The sequence below is a fragment of the Babylonia areolata genome, chromosome 24 (assembly GCF_041734735.1).
Source record: "Babylonia areolata isolate BAREFJ2019XMU chromosome 24, ASM4173473v1, whole genome shotgun sequence".
NCBI classification, from domain to species: Eukaryota; Metazoa; Mollusca; class Gastropoda; order Neogastropoda; family Buccinidae; genus Babylonia; species Babylonia areolata.
Genome location: NC_134899.1, coordinates 30004121 through 30019120, shown reverse-complemented (window position 1 = coordinate 30019120; position 15000 = coordinate 30004121). Strand labels below are relative to the sequence as shown.

The 15000-nt window shown below is 46.2% G+C and overlaps 1 protein-coding gene across 3 annotated transcripts in view; it reads right to left on the bottom strand.

The window, feature by feature from the left end:
• Nucleotides 1-15000, bottom strand: part of LOC143298791 (uncharacterized) — a 69091-nt gene that overhangs the window by 52106 nt on the left and 1985 nt on the right. Inside the window, exon 1 of one of the 3 annotated variants that reach the window (XM_076611753.1) lies at nt 13531-13716. The exons of 1 other annotated variant lie outside the window; for it this stretch is intronic. The gene's annotated coding sequence lies outside the window, so the exon portion shown is untranslated. Of the gene's footprint in view, nt 1-13530; nt 13717-15000 lie in introns of those variants that run through there. One more of the 3 variants, XM_076611755.1, reaches the window with a different exon arrangement.

Genomic DNA, 15000 nt, shown 5'->3' with positions numbered 1-15000 from the left:
CACGAACTCTGCATTGGCAGCTGAGCGTCTAGACTTATCTTCTGCTACCCTCCTCCTTCACACACTGACAGAAAGAAAGAAAAAGAAAGACAGTAAGAGATATTAAAGAAAGAAAGAATGAGAGGAAGGAAAAATAGAAAAAAAAGAAAAGAAAGAAGGCAAACAGAAAACAAAAAAAGAGGAATAACGAAAGAATGCGAAATAATGACAGAAAGAAAGAAGAGAGAAAGAAAACAAAAAGAATGAAAGACACCCCCCACCCCCTAAAAAAAAAAAGAAGAAAAAAAAGAGAGAGACAGAAAAAAAGACAGAAATAACGAACATAAAAAAGAAGGAAAACAAAGAGAAATAATGCGAGAGAAAGAAAGGAAAGAACGACAAAAAGCAGCAAAGAGAAATAATGAATGAAAAAAGCAAGAAGGAAATACAGGCAGACAAACAGCCAAAAAAACAAAACAAAAAAAAAACAAAAAAGAAAAAGAAAAAGAGCATTTATGAAAGAAAAATAAAGAAGAAAAAAAGAGCACACACACACACACACACACACACAAACACACACACTCACACACACACACACACACACACACACACACACACACACATACAAGAAGAAAAAAAAAAAGAGAAAGAAAAGCAAGGAAGTACAATCAGGGGGAAAAAAAAAGAAGGGAACAAAAAAGTGAACGAGAAATAATGCAAGAAAAAAGAAAAGAATGAAAGAAAAGAAAAAAGAACAGAAAAGAAAGACAAACAGAAAGAAGGGAAGCAGACAAGATCAGAGAAGCCACTAACAAAGGGAGGCGACGGGATGAAGAAAAAGGAGAAGAAACGCCACTTTTCTTCCGACAGACTGGGGAGTGGGGGGTGGGGGTGGGGGGTAGGAGAATGGGGGGGGGGGGGGGAGGGGAGGGAGAGGGGAAACGTGTTTTAGGGATACACTGATCGATACATTCCTGAAACAGAGAGAGAGAGAGAGAGAGAGGGAGCGCGATAGCGAGAGCGAGCCAGCCAGCCAGACAGACAGACAGATATACAGATAGAGAGGATGAGGAGAGAGAGAGAGAGAGAGAGAGAGAGAGAGAGAGAGAGGGTTAGCAGAAAGAAAGAGAGAATGAGAGACAGAGACTAACGGACAGACGGAGGGAGAGAGGGGGGGGAGAGAGAGAGAGAGAGAGACAGAGACAGACAGACAGACAGAGACAGAGACAGACAGACAGACAGTGACAGAGAAAGACAAATGTATGTGCACGCAACACACAGAGACAGACCCCCCCCACACACACACACACGCCCCCCCCCCCCAACACACGCACACATGGGAAAAAGGGTAGGCATTGTGCAGTAAGGAAGAACACACAGAAAAAGAGGACGGGGAAAGCTTGGGATGGAAAGAAAGGACACAGGATGTAAGGGGGCGGGGGGTGGGAGATGTTGGGGGGGGGGGGGGAGGGGGGGTAGGGGGGAGGAGGAGTGAAATGGAGCAGGGGAGATGACTGGTGCGGGTGGAAGTGGTAGCTTCCCTTTCCTCTACTCTCCCCCCCCCCCCCCCCCCACCCTCCAACCCCCACCAGCTTCAGAAGCGAAGAAACGTGATCGATTTATTTCTTCTGGTCTGCTTCCTTCAGGAGAAGCAGATTTTTTTTGGAGAGAGGGGTGGGGGTGGGGTGTGGGGGTTGGGGGGTTGGGAGGGAGTGTGTGTGAGGGTTGGTGGGCTTTTTCTTGTTGTTGATGTAGTTGTTGTTCTCCACCTCCTCTTCTTTCTCCCCTGTCATCATCATCATCATCATCGTCATTATCGTCATCATCATCATCATCATCATGTCCTCCTCCTCCTTCTCCTCGAACTTCTTCTTCTTCTGCTTCTCCTCCCCCTTCTCCTCCTCCTCCTCGTCGTCTTCTTCGGTCGTCGTTAGCTTCTCCTCCTTCTCCTCCACCCCAGAATCTTTTCTTTCGCGTCCACCTCAACCCCCCCCTCCCCCTCCGACTTTCCCTTGTCATCGTCTTCCTTCTTCTCCCTTTCCTCTTCCTCCTCTTCTTCTTCTTCTTTCCCTTTCGTCTGCCTTGCTTGATGTGGTGCGGTTCACTGCGCTGTGTGGTCTGGATGCGTGTGGATGCAGGAAGAAGACGTGTGTGGAAGGAGGGTGGTGGGAGGGGGTGGGGAGGGTGAGCGTGGAGGGGTGTGGATGGGTGGGGGTAGAGGGGGAGTTGAGGGGGGGGGGGGTCATTATTTGGCTTCGGCGGGTCTTAGTGACAAAAGCCGTCTGACGCCTGGCACATCGTATGGAAATGAAAACTCTCCAACCCGCTCCCCCTCTTTGTCACTTGGACTCTCTGTCTCTGTCTCTCTCTGTCTGTTTGTCACTCTCTCCTGTCTCTTTCAACAGTACATCCCCCCCCCCCCCCCACCCCTTTGACAAGGCTTTGAAAGTACGTTGCTAATAGCAAAATGTTTGTGCTGTAACTCTGTGTTGACTTGTAACCACCCCTACTGACATGGGCCAATGACTAATTCATTAAAAAAAAACACCAAAACATTTCAGTGTCATTATTATTGTTGTTATTATGAGCATTTACGCCTAATCTTAAAAAATAAGCCTTAAGCGTTTACAAATAGAACACATATGTAAACATCGAAAAGGAAAAATTGAACACAAGATAACAAACATAATAAAAATGACCCCCCACCCAAACACCCCCCCGCCCCCACACAATACACACAAGCACACGCGCACGCACACGCATAAGTCATAGCACATAATCGTAAATAGTACACAATCAAAAATACTGCCAACAAATTATGAAACTATTAAAACTCAGTCACTAAATTTTTAGTTCAGTGTTCATTGTTCTCTTTTCTCTTTGTCTCTATCTATCTATCTATCTATCTATGTCAGTGTTCAGTGTTCTCCTGTCTCTTTGTCTCTGTGTTATCTATCTACATATCTATCTATCTGTGCATGTGTGCATGTGTATGCACGCGTGCGCGTGCATGTGTCTCTGTGCGTATTTTGCAGCTGTGCAAATAATTCTGATGCAAGACAATGCTGGTTAGCATTCATGTACGTCACCACCGCCGCTGCTGTGAAAGACAGATCTTCCTGTCCATCTGTCACCGTGTGTGTGTTTTGTTGCAGTTGCGATCTGTCGCAATGGAGGCAGATTTCCATGAGAATGAGAATGAATACTGTGTGTGTGTGTGTGTGTGTGTGTGTGTGTGCGTGCGCGCGCGCGCGTGTGTATGTGTTTAGTGCTCGTGAGTTAATGCCCGGGTCACGCACTGTGATCGCCCACACTGCTGCATGGAAGACTGGAAATAAGTCATCATCACTGTACAATAAAGGCAATGGATTTTCTTCTTTTAGTCCCTCATTGGTATTCATCATCCCCTATCAGTCGCCCACACAGACCGCGAGTTGTGTGTTTCGGCCGCTTCACTTCAAGATAAATTCTAAAGTTTTATATACGATTCCCCCCTTTCCCCTTTGATGGGTGATTATGCGTGTGCATTGGTCGCATTTTATTCATGTCCATGATGTACTACCCGCATTAGTGGGGAGATATATTGGGGAGATATATTTTGCTTACATCTGCATTTACTCATTAATCTAAGCAGCCAATCTCGGAAAGGCAGAAGAACAGCCAGGACTTCATCTTCCTTCACACAGCCAGGGGCCGTATTCAAGAGACCATCGCGCCTGCGGGTAAATGTGTACCTGCGGGTAATCTGCCGGAGGCAAGGCAAACTACTCGAGGGTAAGCAATATCCGGTATTCAGGAACACAAGAGCCTACCCGCGGGTCTACAAACCCGTAGGCAAAGTTTCCCTTACTATCTGCCAAGGGTGACTGCCCAGAGGTAAATATGGCGGATCCTTTTGTGGCGTTGTTTTTGTTGAGGGAAAACAGGCGTGCTTTGCGTTTTACTGACTCTCTCGACAATGCTGTGAACTGTAGTGGGGTGAGAAGACCATAGACAGAAGGGAATCACCAGGATCTTTAACCACAGACGATGGATTTACTGTTTGAGTGCACCGCGCATGTCTTTAATACCAAGTTAACTTTTCCTTCAGCTGTGCCCGCGGGTCCCTATCATGTGAAGGGTAACTTGCCTTGAGACAGAATGAACTTTGTCTTGAATACGTCACCTCGGAACGCCAGGCAGGGACCTTCCACCCGGACAGAGCTCACCCCCTCCAATAACGAAACCTTCACCGAACCAAGACCCAAACTCCGAACAACTTGACCATGAAGTCGCCAGGAGGTCTCACGTCAAAGACTGCTCTCTTCATGAACATTGCCTTTCTTTCATGGTGAAGATCATAACACCAGTATTTCGGGTTAGCCGGCGATTTCCGACAAACATACCAAACAATAAAAAAAGAAAAAGAAAAAAAGAAAAAAGAAAAAAAAGAGAATTCGTAAGACAAGAAACTGATATTTTAAACACAGCAACTGTGTGACAAACACGGACACGCTTGTACACACACGTTGACAATTTACACCAACACAGGGCTCAGTGAAACTCAACTACACGCAATACAGAAGCGTTTACATATGGATACAGTGACATACACACATACATAGTGACACACAAACGAGCTGACACATACATAGTGACACACAAACGAGCTGACACATACATAGTGACACACATACTGGATGATACAGTGACACCCACACAGGCTCCAACATATACACAGTGAAACACACACAGGCTCCAACACATACACAGTGAAACACACACAGGCTCCAACACATACACAGTGAAACACACACAGGCTCCAACACATACACAGTGAAACACACACAGGCTCCAACACATACACAGTGAAACACACACAGGCTCCAACATATACACAGTGAAACACACACAGGCTCCAACACATACACAGTGAAACACACAGAGGCTCCAACACATACACAGTGAAACACACACAGGCTCCAACACATACACAGTGAAACACACACAGGCTCCAACACATACACAGTGAAACACACAGTGAAACACACACAGGCTCCAACACATACACAGTGAAACACACACAGGCTCCAACACATACACAGTGAAACACACACAGGCTCCAACACATACACAGTGAAACACACACAGGCTCCAACACATACACAGTGAAACACACACAGGCTCCAACACATACACAGTGAAACACACACAGGCTCCAACACATACACAGTGAAACACACAGTGAAACACACACAGGCTCCAACACATACACAGTGAAACACACACAGGCTCCAACACATACACAGTGAAACACACACAGGCTCCAACACATACACAGTGAAACACACACAGGCTCCAACACATACACAGTGAAACACACACAGGCTCCAACACATACACAGTGAAACACACACAGGCTCCAACACATACACAGTGGAACACACACAGGCTCCAACACATACACAGTGAAACACACACAGGCTCCAACACATACACAGTGGAACACACACAGGCTCCAACACACACACAGTGACACACACACAGGCTCCAACACATACACAGTGAAACACACAGTGAAACACACACAGACTCCAACACATACACAGTGGAACACACACAGGCTCCAACACATACACAGTGAAACACACACAGGCTCCAACACATACACAGTGACACACACACAGGCTCCAACACATACACAGTGAAACACACAGTGAAACACACACAGGCTCCAACACATACACAGTGAAACACACACAGGCTCCAACACATACACAGTGAAACACACACAGGCTCCAACACATACACAGTGAAACACACACAGGCTCCAACACATACACAGTGAAACACACACAGGCTTCATTTCCTTCTAAGGAGTGGTGGACGGGGGAAAGTATCCATCTTGACTGCCCACAAATGCCCCACGGGGTCATTCGAAATTTGTCCAGAATGGCCCTGGGGGTGAAACTCAGAAAGGGGGCGTTTTAAGGCTTTTACACTGGCAACACAAAAAGCGACGTTGCTGGTACGGTACTGTCAGTTTGAAGCCTGACCCCTCTCACTCTGTCCATGGCGGAATATCGAATCGAATCGGGCAAAAGGGTAGAAAGGGGAGTTGTAAGGTGGGTTGGAGAGAGAGAGAGAGAGAGAGAGAGAGAGAGAGAGAGAGAGAGACAGAGACAGAGACAGAGAGACACAGAGAGACACAGAGAGAGAATGACAAATGTTTTATTGAGGGTAGAATGGATAAGCTGGAATCTTCTTTACACCATGCCCTCACACACACATGCACGGTCATACGCACAATATAATAAATGAAATAAGTGAGAATAAATAAATGACATAGAACAAATGAAATACATAATAATAGATACATAAATGGATGAATCAAAGACTACAATTACGGAAACATCAAGAAAAACAAAAATCATACAAAACAATTCCCACATGAAAATCTTCAAACAGACACACGTGTGTGTGTGTGTGTGTGTGTGTGTGTGTGTGTGTGTGTGTGTGTGTGTGTGTGTGTGTGTGTGTGTGTGTGTGTGTGTGTGTGTGTGTGTGTGTGTGTGTGTGTGTGTGTGATGATGAAATAATGACAATAACAATGAAAATTCTTTTTGACAATAATCTATATCTGGCTAGTATGCAAATGGGCTGGGGGGTAGGGGGCGAGGGGGAGGGGTAACCATGAATAGCAATCAAATCACAAAAAACAAAAACAGCAAAACACGGCAGTCAACAAACAATCATAAACAACGACAGATCAACATTCTGTTTGTTAACTAAACGAGAGAGAGAGAGAGAGAGAGAGAGAGAGAGAGAGCGAGCGGGCGAGCGAGAGAGAGAGAGAGAGGGGGGGGAGAGAGAGAAACAAATAGAGAGACAGAGAGACATATAGACAGACAGATCGATAGAGAGAGACAGAGACGGACAGATGTATTAATACACACAGGTTCAGTGACGTAGAGTTTATAAAGAGAGAGAGAGAGAGAGAGAGAGAGAGAGAGAGAGAGAGAGAGAGAGAGAGAGAGAGAGAGAGAGAGAGAGAGAGGGGAGAGAGAGACACACACACACACACAGAGGAGGAGTGAGAGAGGGAGAGAGAGAGACATAGAGAGAGAGGGAGAGAGACACAGAGAGGGAGAGAGAGAGAGAGAGGGAGAGAGAGAGACATAGAGAGAGGGGGAGAGAGACACAGAGAGGGAGAGAGAGAGAGAGAGGGAGAGAGAGAGACATAGAGAGAGAGGGAGAGAGACACAGAGAGGGAGAGAGAGAGAGAGAGAGAGAGAGAGAGAGAGAGAGAGAGAGAGGGAGAGAGAGAGAGAGAGAGAGAGAGAGAGAGAGAGAGAGAGAGAGAGCAGGGGAAGGATAAGAGTCGTACAGAGGGCACAATCATGACGTTATGTCGTGCCAAGATCTACTCTGCTGCAGCCATTCCGGAATTTATAACTCCGAACTACAGCAGCGTGGCTGCAATATTGGATTGGACAGCTTAGCTCTAATGCCCATGGCTGAATAATATCGGGTTGGTTTGGAAAGAGAGGGTGGGCAGGGGGGAGGGAGAGAGAGAGGGGGGGTGGGGTGGGTGGGGGAAGAAAACCCCTACAAAAACAACACAAAACACCCTCACAAAGGTTTCTTGACACAAAACACCCTCACAAAGGTTTCTTGACCTTAAGGGCGTGAAGCCGATAGGTCGTTAAACTCAACTCTACCTCACAGAGAACCAAAGATAGACAGAAAGACGAGAATAGATACAGAGAGACAAAGATGGACACACAGAGAACACTATCATGACGTTATGTTGCGCGAAGATCTACTCTGCTGCAGACATTCCGGAATTTACAACTCCAAAGCGTCAGTATTGTGGCTGGAACGTTGGATCGGACAGCTCCGACCAGACTTCCATGGCTGAAGATAGGGTTGGTTTGGAAGAGAGGGTGGGAGAAAGAAAGGGAGGGTGAAAGAGAGTGAGCGATCGATAGAGAGATAACGATTTTTTTTATTCAGATAAAGGCCAAAGCCCCTTACTGAAGGGGGTAACACTAAAGACGGATAAATAAGATTTACCATGACACACTATGAATCTACAACACAAACCAACCAAAAATAGCTAGCACAGATGTTCATCAACATTCACGACGCAATTCCCCCGTTGTTGTTTTTTTTTTTTTTTTTTTTTTCAAGGCCTGACTAAGCGCGTTGGGTTACGCTGCTGGTCAGGCATCTGCTTGGCTTGGCAGATGTGGTGTAGCGTATATGGTTTTGTCCGAACGCAGTGACGCCTCCTTGAGCTACTGAAACTGAAACTGAAACTCACGACGTAACAATTCTCAATCTCTTCAATGCCTCATATATATAAATGGCCAAGTTACACAGAGTAGACTCATGTCTTGACGACATGAGCAAATTAAATCTAAAGTTAGATGGGTCTTTATAATACTTTGGTTGGATTAGTTTTTGTCTGAGGTCACTCAAGGCAGGGCAGCATAACACAAAATGTAGCTCGTCTTCCTTACCCAGATTACATAAACGACAAGTAAACAGATTCCCTTAAATTTCCGTATCTAAAACAATGAGTAGCAATATCAGAAACACCAAATCTATCTTTTGTCAATGCGCATTTTATAAATCTGTTCAATACCAACCCAGTGTATGGTTCAGTGACATGCAATGTCTTGAAAAGTTTAAACTGTGCAAATCTATCACTCTTTTGCATATGGTCATGCCAGTCTTGCCACCTGCAATCAATAATTCGTTGTTTAAAGCACTTTAAAAAAACATGCAATATCTTCAACCCCCCTGATTGTCCTACAAAACCATCAGAATTCAGACACTGCCGAACACTCGTTTCCCACGTCTTTTTGCCATTATTATCTAAAGAATATAACATTTTATAAGCTGAGAGAGATATAGATAGATAGATAGATAGATAGAGAGAGAGAGAGAGAGAGAGAGAGAGAGAGGCAGGAAGAGACAGAGAGAGAGAGATAGAGAGAGAGAGATAGAGAGAGAGGCAGGAAGAGACAGAGAGAGAGAGAGAGAGAGAGACAGGGACAGACAGACAGAGAGAGGGGGGGGGGGGGGGGGTAGTGAACGACAGAGGGAGACAGAGACAGTGATAGAATGAAATCTCTAGCATATAGTTCCCAGAAACCATGGTGTGGCATACCCCTGCTGATTCAAGTCTTATTCTGTTATGTTCTGTCATACTTACGTCCTGTCCTGTCACATTCTGTTATGTTCTGTCATACTTACGTCCTGTCCTGTCACATTCTGTTATGTTCTGTCATACTTACGTCCTGTCCTGTCACATTCTGTTATGTTCTATCATACTTACGTCCTGTCCTGTCACATTCTGTTATGTTCTGTCACACTTACGTCCTGTCATGTCTTATTCTGTTATGTTCTATCACACTTACGTCCTGTCATGTCTTATTCTGTTATGTTCTGTCATACTTACGTCCTGTCCTGTCACATTCTGTTATGTTCTATCACACTTACGTCCTGTCCTGTCACATTCTGTTATGTTCTATCATACTTACGTCCTGTCCTGTCACATTCTGTTATGTTCTATCACACTTATGTCCTGTCATGTCTTATTCTGTTATGTTCTGTCATACTTACGTCCTGTCCTGTCACATTCTGTTATGTTCTATCACACTTACGTCCTGTCCTGTCATATTCTGTTATGTTCTATCATACTTACGTCCTGTCATGTCATATTCTGTTATGTTCTATCATACTTACGTCCTGTCCTGTCTTATTCTGTTATGTTCTATCACACTTACGTCCTGTCCTGTCACATTCTGTTATGTTCTATCACACTTACGTCCTGTCCTGTCATATTCTGTTATGTTCTATCACACTTATGTCCTGTCATGACATATTCTGTTATGTTCTATCACACTTGTGTCCTGTCCTGTCATATTCTGTTATGTTCTATCACACTTACGTCCTGTCCTGTCATATTCTGTTATGTTCTATCACACTTATGTCCTGTCATGACATATTCTGTTATGTTCTATCACACTTGTGTCCTGTCATGTCTTATTCTGTTATGTTCTATCATACTTACGTCCTGTCCTGTCACATTCTGTTATGTTCTATCACACTTATGTCCTGTCATGACATATTCTGTTATGTTCTATCACACTTGTGTCCTGTCCTGTCATATTCTGTTATGTTCTATCATACTTACGTCCTGTCCTGTTTTATTCTGTTATGTTCTATCACACTTACGTCCTGTCCTGTTTTATTCTGTTATGTTCTATCATACTTACGTCCTGTCCTGTTTTATTCTGTTATGTTCTATCATACTTACGTCCTGTCCTGTTTTATTCTGTTATGTTCTATCATACTTACGTCCTGTCCTGACATATTCTGTTATGTTCTATCACACTTATGTCCTGTCATGTCTTATTCTGTTATGTTCTATCATAGCATACCCTGTCATATCCCGCTTGAGCGTGTTATCTCCTGTGCCAAGCTGTTCCGTTCTGTCCTGTCCGATCATAAAAATCATGTCCTGTCCAGCTGTATTAAAGTTAAAACCCTATCCTGTCAGGTTCCAGCTGATGATGTTATGCATGGTGTGTTCTTCTCCAATCTGTTGTGTCGTTGTGTGTGTGTGTGTGTGTGTGTGTGTGTGTGTGTGTGTGTGTGTGTGTGTGTGTGTGTGTGTGTGTGTGTGTGTGTGTGTGTGTGTGTGTGTGTGTGTGTGTGTGTGTGTGTGTGCGTGCGTGCGTGCGCGCGTGCGTGCGTGTGTGTGTGTGTGTGCGCGCGCGCGTATGTGCGCCCATGTGTGTGTGTGTATGTGTGTGTGTGTGTGTGTGGAGCCAATCCTCCTTCCCACTTGATTCCTAAAAAACACCACACCTCCCCCAGTCGGCGTGTTAATCATGTTATCATTTTGAAAGGGGCAACCCACTGAGCTCCAATTAATTTTAGATGCGCTCGCCGCACGGGGCTTCGTATTGTGTTTTGTTATCCGCAATAGCTAGGTCTTCTTCTTCTTCTTAGTTTTTATAGTAGAAGTAACAGCAACAGCAGTAGCAGTAGCACTAGCGGTAGTGGTGGTAGTAGTAGCAGCAGCACTACTTGTAGTAGTTGTTGTAGCAGCAGCAGCAGTAGTAGTGGTAGTGGTGGTAGCAGCAGACTAGTAATAGTAGTGTCACTGTCGTCTTCGTTGGCATTGTTTTTTTTTTTTTTTTTTTTTTTTTTTTTTGTTGCTCTTGTATTTTTTCTTGCGGTTTTTGTTGTTTTTTTTGCAGCCTGTACATCATCTCTTACGACCAGTCATGATTCAGACGATAGCACGGCGAATGATATAGACTGGCTTGGTTGACTTTGTGTAGAGACATAGATAGACAGACAGACAGACAGACAGAAAGACATATAAATCGAAAAGGATAAACACACACACACACACACACACACACACACACACACACACACACACACACAGGCACGCACGCACACACACACACACACACAGGCACGCACGCACGCACTCACGCACACACACACACACACACACACACACACACACACACACACACACACACACACACACACACACACACACACACACACACACACACACACACACACACGCACGCACACACACGAGGGACAGATAATAAATAGACGGACAGACAGACAAAGAGACATACACAGACAGACAGACAGAAAGACATATAAATCGAAAAGGATAAAGACACACACACACACACACACACACACACACACACACACACACACACGAGGGACAGATAATAAATAGACGGACAGAGAGACAAAGAGACATACACAGACAGACAGACAGACAGATTGTTGTAGCCAGGGCTGTGTGAGACAAAACTCCTTGTCAAATGATATCGCCTGCACCATATGTTTATGGTTGTGGTCTAGCTGGCCAGCAGAAGCGATGGAGGACAGGTTTTACAGGAACTGACACGTTCTGTGCGTCACGCAATGCCTTCAGGTTTGATGAACGATGCCACAGACACCTACATCTCTATAGAGTCTCTCTCTCTCTCTCTCTCTCTCTCTCTCTCTCTCTCTCTCTCTCTCTCTCTGTGTGTGTGTGTGTGTGTGTGTGTGTGTGTGTCCCTCTCTCCCTTTGCGTGTATATGTCTATCATGTCTATCTGTCCCTCTCTCTCCCTCTCTCTCCCTCTCTCTCCCTCTGTGTGTGTCTCTCTCCCTCTCTTCTCTCTCTCTCTCTGTGTGTGTGTGTGTGTGTGTGTGTGTGTGTGTGTGTGTGTGTGTGTGTGTGTCTCCCTCTCTCTCCCTATCTCTCCCTCTCCACCCTCTCTTTCTCTCCCTCTCTCTCTCCCTCTCTCCCTCTGTGTGTGTCTCTCTCTTTCTTCTCTCTCCCTCTCCCTCTCTCCCTCAGTGTGTGTGTGTGTGTGTCTCCCTCTCTCTCCCTCTCCCTTCCTCTCTCTCCCTCTCCCTCTTTCTTATCAACAAATAACGCATAAAAAACCGCACACACACACACACACACACACACACACACACACACACACACACACACACACACACACACACACAGACCAAGACACGCATCCACAAACATGCACGTGCACCCCTACAACACCTATATCCCACCCCCACCCCCGCCCTTCCCCAGCACCCTCACGAATACACATGTCAGCACAGCAACACACACTCAGTAATTCATAACACATAAAGATGGTGCACATTGAGACGTATAGACAGACGGACAAACATACCGTCTGACAAAGTACACACACACACACACACACACACACACACACACACACACACACACACACACACACACGTAAATACACATACATACACACATATACATACAAATGCGCACGCATGCACGCACACACTCACACACACACACACACACACACACACACACACACACGTCAGCATAACACACATATATTAATTCCAAACACATAAAACGACAAACACACAGACACACAGACACACAGACAAACAGACACACACACACACACACACACACACACGTCAGCATTACACACATGGTTATGTTAATTTCTAACACATAAAAATGACAAACACACAGATACAGACACACAGAGATAAAACAACAACAACAACAACACATACACACACAAACACACACACACGCACGCACACACACCATCCAGCTCCACTCCCCTCCCCCCACCCCGACCATACAAACACACACACAGAGTAACACACACACACACACACACAAACACACAAACACACACACACACACACACACACACACACACACACACACACGCACACACACACACCCTCCACCTCCAACCCTCTCACCCCGACCACACACACACACACACACACACACACACACACACACACACACACACACACACACACACAGACACACACACACACAAACACACACTCACAAATCAAATTTTTTCCCAACCCAAGCAAGCCTCTCTCGTCCATATCGTAGCAGAAGCATTAGAAATACACCCAGCCACCACCCACCCACCCACCCACCCACCCACCCATCACACCTTTTCAGCCACACTATATTCATTATCTCCATCACGACACTAACCTTTTCCACTCCTCTCGCTTCGAGCAGAACAGAACAGAACGCATCTGGAAGCCAGCTCGCTTCCTCACTCCCTCATTCCCGCACTCACATACCTGACTTTCAACATAACATGACGTGTCCAGGCTTGTTGCAATGATACAGAACTGACTGTGCAGCTAAAGCTAGTCGTAGTAGTAGTAGTAGTAGTAGTAGAAGCCGCTTTCCCTGCCTTGCTATTGTCACTGCTGCTGCTGCTGCTGCTGCTGCTGTTGCTGCCGTTGCTGCCGCCAACGATGACGACGACTCGAGCCGTCTGCAAAGTAGGAGCATTAACACATCCCCACGATGATTTATCGAACGACTCGCATTGTGAGAGCTCCATCTTCACCTTCGTAGTTATAGCCTCCCTCACGGCTCTAGACCGCAAAAAAAGAAAAAAAGAAAAGAAAAGAAAAGAAAAAAAGGTGGCCATGAACGAATAAATGACACACTGAAGAGAGAGAGAGAGAGAGCTAGCGAGCGAGAGCTAGCGAGTGAGAGAGAGAGAGAGAGAGAGAGAGAGAGAGAGAGAGAGAGAGAGAGATGGACACACACACACACACACACACACACACACACACACACACACACACACACCACACACACGCACGCACACACCACGCACACACACACACACACAGACGGAAGGAATCGAAATGTCTCTCTCACACCCAGCCCCCACCCCCACCCCCCACCCCTCCTGCCCCTTATTTCCTTGCTTTCATGTCTGTGTGTGTGTCCTTTTCGGTGTGGGTGGAGAGATGTGTGGGTGGGTGGGTGGGTGGGAACAGTGTCCAAGGTTTGGTGGTGAGGGTGAGGGTGAGGGTGAGGGTGGACATGGGAGGAGGGGGGGGGTTGAGGAGGAGGGAGATAGCATTCCAGCGCAGCGCATCTCTTTGTCTTCGTGGTTCCGCGTGTGTGTGTGTGTGTGTGTGTGTGTGTGTGTGTGTGTGTGTGTCTCCATCTCACTCCCTCTCTCTCTCCTCTTCTCTCTCCCTCACCCATATCCAGTCTCTCTCTTTCTCCCCTCCCCCCCCTTCTTTTTCCGATCTCTCTCTCCACTTCTCTCTCCCACAATCTCTCTCTCCCCCTCTCTCTTCTAGCTCTCTATCTCCCATCAACCTCTCTCTCTCGCTCCCTCTTCCACCCCCCTCTCTCTCTCTCACCAATCTCTCTCTCTCTCACTTCCACCTCCTCTCTCTCGCCATTCTCTCCTCTCTCTCTCTCCTCTCTTTCTCCCACCTCTCTCCCACCAACACCTCTCTCTCTCCCCTCTCTCTCCTCTCTTTCTCCCACCTCTCTCCCACTAACCTTTCTCTCTCTCCCCCCCCTCTCTCTCTCCTCTCTCTCTCCTCTCTCTCTCCCCCCTCTCTCTCTCCTCTCTCTGTCCTCTCTTTCTCCCACCTCTCTCCCACCAACACCTCTCTCTCTCCCCCCTCTCTCTCTCTCCCC